Here is a 6,000-nt window from a genome sequence, read left to right as displayed (position 1 = left end):
CATTAGAAAAACACTCTCTGGAGCTAAAAGCAAACAAAGTAAATAATTTCTAAGTTTTAAAAGAGAATGTGTGGATTTTGTTCACTGTCTCTGTTCCTGTTCATTACATATTATACAAATATTCAGTGAATAAATGAATAAAATTCAATACATAAAATAGAAGAGGCAGCGGGAACCGAAGAGAAGAGAATCGGTGACCTCCAAGTGGACGCAAGATGCTCCAACAATTAAGGACATGAAAGTCAAAATCACGAGCAGCTACCACTTCACTGCCAGTAGGATGATGGTTGTTATTAAAAAAGGCAAAACAGGGCGCCTGGGTGGCTCAGTTGGTTAAGCGACTGCCTTCGGCTCAAGTCATGATCCTGGAGTCCCGGGATCGAGTCCCACATCGGGCTCCCTGCTCAGCAGGGAGTCTGCTTCTCCCTCTGACCCTCCTCCCTCTCATGCTCTCTGTCTCTCATTCTCTCTCTCTCAAATAAATAAATAAAATCTTTAAAAAACAAAAAAACAAAAAAAAAAAGGCAAAACAGGGGCGCCTGGGTGGCTCAGTCGTTAAGCGTCTGCCTTTGTCTCAGGTCATGGTCCCAGGGTCCTGGGATCGAGCCCCGCATTGGGCTCCCTGCTCAGCGGGAGTCTGCTTCTCCGTCTCCCTCTGCCTGCCACTCTGCCTACTTGTGCTCTCTCTCTTTCTCTCTCTGTCAAATAAATAAATAAAATCTCTCTAAATAAATAAATAAATAAAGCAAAACAGTAACAAGTGTTGGCGAGAATGTGGAGCAAAGGGAATCCCGCATCAGCACTGGGAATGTGACGTGGAGCACCCACCGTGGAAGGCAGCGTGATAGTTCCTCGAAAAACGAAACATAGAGTTATCATGAGACCCAGCAACTGCCCTGCTGCGTATACACCCCACGTAAATGAGGGCAGCCCCTTGGGCAGACATGTGGACACCGGTGTTCCGAGCAGCAGTGTGCACCATAGTTCAAAGGTGGCGACAACCCAGATCTCCATCGACAGGTGGATGTATGACCAAAGTGTGGTCCATCTATATGATGGAATATTATTTAGCCTAAAAAAGAAAGGAAATCCCGACACCTGCTACAACATGGCTGAACCTCGAGGACATTATGCTAATTGAAATAAGTCAGACACAAAGGGGCAAATACTGTATGATTCTACTTAATGTGAGGTATCTAAATTTTTTTTTTTTTTTTTTTAGGGAAACTCTGCACCGACCATGGGGCTTGAAATCCCGACCCTGAGATCAAGAGTCACATGCTCTACTGACTGAGCCAGCCAGGTGCCACCCCCTTTAAAATTTTTTTTCGGCGGGGAGGTATCCAAAATAGTCAAATTCATAGAGACAGAAAGTAGAATGATGGTGGGGGCTGGAGAGGAGGAGAATTGTTTAATGGGCATAAAGTTTCAGTTTGGGAAGATGAAAAAGTTCTGGAGAAAAATTACCAAAGCAGAATTTAGGAAGAACAAGATAGGATACACGAAGGCAAGAGGTTGGGGACTGTAATATGTAAGTAACAGGAGTTCTGGAAGCAGAAAAAGAACAAAAGGAAGGTGAATAATTAAAGAGATAATAAAAGAATGATTTTCCTGTTCTGAAGAAAGACAAGGCTGCAGACCAAAAGGGCCCACCGAGATCCAGGTAGGATTAATGGAAATCAAAGGCCCTTGCCTAGCAATGTCTTGATGATATTCCTGAGTTCCAGAGGTACCGAGACAATCTTATGAGCATTGTTCAGACAAAAATCATGCATTACTTAGAAAGGCAGAAGAAACAGGCAGCCATCAGACTTCTCATAAACAACATTTAAACCCATTCAGTGGGTTAAGCATCCGCTTCTTGATTTCGGTTCAGGTCATGACGTCAGGGTCGTGAGATTGAGCCTTGCGTTGGGCTCCATGCTGGGCATGGAGCCTGCTTGGGATTTCTCTCTCTCCCTCTCTCTCCCTTTGCCCCCCCCAGCCCCCTCCCTCTCTAGAAAAAAAAAATTAAATTAGAAGGATGCGAAATAACATCCATACACAATGGAGAAAAAGAGAATTGCAGTCGAAGAACCCAATAGCCAGCCAAGATGGCCTTGACCTGCCAGGCGGAAATATACATAGCAACAGGTGTGTGATATATAACCAGCAAGTGTGCCGAGGACTTACTGTGCCCTAGGTACTCTGCGGGCAGGATAGATAATACCCCTTTCAGCCTCCCAACAACCCTAGGAGGTAAATCCTTGTATTATGATCCCAGGACTACAGATGAGGAAATGAGACACAAAGAAATGATGAAAGATGCCTGCGGTCACACAACCAGAAGCAGCTAACTCTGGGGTTTGCACATTTACATCGTTCTACCATTTCTAAAACCAGTTGCCTTCATGACAGGTAGAGAAAGGGCAGGGGAAGAAAGGTTTGCAGTGCGGGGCCTTGGGAACAGAAGACGAGCAGATGGAAAAGAATACATATCGTAACATACATGGGGCACATCAAACATAAAATGCTGTAAAACATTTCATCGCAAATATATAAAAATTGAATGTACAGACTGAGAAGACCTAGAAAGCGGTAGGGCACATGAAAACGTAAATGTGATCTTGACCAGGCTGTGAGCGCTTTTACTCCTGGATTTCTGTTATTTCAATAGAGTGCGATCAAGAGGTCAAAAGGAACAGAGTTCTGACTTGGGGAACGAGGCTGCCTGGGTTCTGATTCTCATCCTAGTTACTTAGTCACTGGGATCTTGGAGGGGTTCTGGGGTGTTTCACTTTGAGAGAAAGGAGTTGGGGCCGTGATCGTATAGTGGTTAGTACTCTGCGTTGTGAGAGAAAGGAGTTGGGGTCTCAAAGCTCTGCCCCCGTCGGTCTTCGGCTGCCCAAGAAGGCTGCATGCTGTGACTTCCCTCGCTGAAAGCGGCCGCGGCTCCAGTAGCCTGCCGGTAGAACTCAAGGTCAGCAGTGTGAACAGCTAGAAGCGACGCGCACCGAGACTGGAGAGCGCACCCAAGGAAATCCAGGCAGGACGCTGAGGGTTCCATATGTGATTTGTCTCCCTCCACAAAACAGAGGGAAGCCGCTGCAAGAGTGAGCTCGGGGAGACGGTAATGCCACCAAGGAACCAAATGCTTTCTATCTGGTGCCTCCTCCATCCCTCGCGTGTTGTCTTTTTGCTTTAGAGGTTGAGCTACATGCTTCAAGCAGGAAGAAGTGGGGAAGGATGACAGCCAGAAGGTCTCCCCTGCGAGCTTCTACGTTCTTGTAATTTCTTTATGTGGGAAGGGAAACTCCCAAGCAAACCTCCCCTTTCAGCTCGCTAGCCAGCCCTGGAAGAAATGCTCACCCCCACACCAATCAGGGGCCAAAGGGAATGAGAGCCCCATGTTGATTCAGACTAATCATGATGCATCCCCTGGTGCTGGGGATGAGATCAAGGGTCGCCGCCAGAGACCTGGACGTGACCCTGTTGGGTCAGCAGCGCCATGGCTGGTGGGCTGGCTGTCACCAGGACCTGCCACTACCCCCACCCCTACCTGAGGTCATGGGAGTAACGGGGGTGATGCGATCCAAGGAAAGGGCAAAGAATGGAAAGAGAAGAGGTTGGACCTCGAGGAAGCAAGCCACCTGAGAGACTGGCAGGAGAGGAAGAGCCCATGACGGGACTGGGAAGGGGAGCCACAGAGCAGGAGGAAAACCCAGGGAGGGGATACCACGAAGCCACGGGATGAAAAGTGCCCAGTGCAGGCTGCACAAATCTACTGTCGTGTAACAAACCGCCCCCAAACCCGGTGCCCTCAGTCCGCGCTCCTTGATCATTCCTATCCCTCGTGGTTGGGGGCACTGAGTGGGCTCAGCTGGGCGGGGGGCTCCAGCTCAGGGTTTCCCGTGGGACCAGGGTCAGCCGATGGCTGAGGCTGCAGCCGTCTCAAAGCTGCTTCAGTCCCAGGTCTGCACGTGGGCTGGGCAGATGCCAACAGCTGGAGAGGGGGGCGGCGGAGCCCCCCATCATTCTCTAGCGCGGTGTTCTTCCCGCAGTGTCTCCTCCCTGCGACTGCTCCCCAGCAGCCTCCCCTCCCCCGCCCCCCACAGCGCGTGACTCAAGGACACAGCGCGTAGAAGTCGTGTCAGTTTTGATGACCTCGCCTCGGGAGGAGTCGTGAAGCGGCTCATTCGGTGAAGCTGCATTCTCACTCGAGGCGAGGGACGAGGCCCGCCCGTAGGCAGCGGCTCTTGGTGAGAGCCAAGCCGAGGATTTCTGGGCACGTGAGGCCTCCACATCTCAGCCATTTTTATTTTATTTATTTTTTATGTTTTCTTTTTTTTTTTTTTTTTTAAGATTTATTTATTTGAGAGAGCGAGAATGAGAGAGAGAGAGAGCACATGAGAGGGGGGAGGATCAGAGGGAGAAGCAGGCTTCCCGCAGAGCAGGGAGCCCGATGCGGGACTCGATCCAGGGACTCCAGGATCATGACCTGAGCCGAAGGCAGACGCTTAACCAACTGAGCCACCCAGGCGCCCTATTTTTTATGTTTTCAAGTAATCTCTACACCCACCCTGAGGCTCCAACTCATGACCCTAGATCAAGGGTCACAGGCTCCGCTGACTGAGCCAGCCGGGGGCCCCTCGGTCATTTCTGTTTTAAACTACTGCTTGGTTGTCACAACAGGCCAAGGATCCAATTGCTGGAAAGATCCCAGGCCAAGGATACAAGGATTCGCGAGCAACCTAACCACGGAAGGAGCCCACGCGTGCCCCCAGCTGGAAGGACAAGCTTCACCAAACTTGACCTTCAACCAAGTCACCCAGCTGATCAAAGAGAGGAGGAGCTCAGGGCGTGTTTTCCAGAAATTCCTGTGTGCCATTCCCTCAGGGTTTTTTTCACATTCTCTAGCTTGCACCCCCATCCTACCAAATGTTCCAGAGTCTTACCCGTGTTCTCAGGAGCAAGCTGCTGCATTGTCCTCAGGGATCAAGGTCACCTTTGCGGCCTGCTTTCTGCTAGCTGGTCCTGGCCTCGGGGCTGCCTGAGGCCCTTTGGGAACCTTCTTATCTCAAACCTGTACCCTGACTTTTCCAAAGGCTTTGCGGCTACTCACATGCACATGCAAAAGGCACAATGGGGTACATAGAAAATAAAGAGACCCGGTGACAAAGAGAGCCGAGAATGCTCTTGGCGGCGCTAAGCTTCCTGACAACGAAGCCAAAAAGGCAGATCTTGGCTCATGTATTTTTTTTTTATTATTCTTCTTCAGAAACAAACTTTTTTCCTAAAGTAAGCTCATTTATCACAACGGGGTATTGAGTAAAGGACACTTGGTCACAAAGTCGACACAACACCTTTAACTAGAGTTACCTAAGAGTCATTGCCTGTCTGCATGATGGATTCCTCTATTGATCCTTTATAAAGATTAAAGATATACTATGCCCATTCGGCTGTCTCTTCCAATATTATGTGTCTTAAGTGAGTCTTTCTTAGGTTCCTTCCCTGAAAAATTTATTGAGTACCCTCAGTATGTCAGACAATGTACCAGCTGCCAAAATGGCAGTCAGTTTATCCTGGAGTCCTCCAAGGCAGGGCTTCTCAAACTTGAGTGTGCACTGCAATCCCCTGCGGGGCTTGTTAAAACTCTGGGCCCATCTCTAGGGTTTCCGATTCACTAGGTCTGAGATGGGGCCCAAGAATTTGCATTTCTACCATGGTCCCAGGTGATATTAATGCCGGGTGGGACCAGGGCCCACACTTTGAGAACCACTGCTTTTTTTTTTTTTAAGATTTTATTTTTAGGTAATCTCTACACCCAACCTGGGGCTCGAACTCACAACCCGGAGATCAAGAGTCCTACGTTCCACCGACTGAGCCAGCCGGGTGCCCCGAGAACCACTACTCTTAAGAGTCACCTGTAAAGGTCCATATTCTAAAATATGTTTTAAGTTTGTGACCCACTCTGGATGTGAGATTTGAGAGAGAAAGAGTGGCAGAATACACGTGTATCTG

The sequence above is a fragment of the Halichoerus grypus genome, chromosome X, assembly GCF_964656455.1.
Source record: "Halichoerus grypus chromosome X, mHalGry1.hap1.1, whole genome shotgun sequence".
NCBI lineage: Eukaryota > Metazoa > Chordata > Mammalia > Carnivora > Phocidae > Halichoerus > Halichoerus grypus.
The sequence above is the reverse complement of the archived record's forward strand: the minus strand, read 5'-3'. Positions refer to the sequence as shown.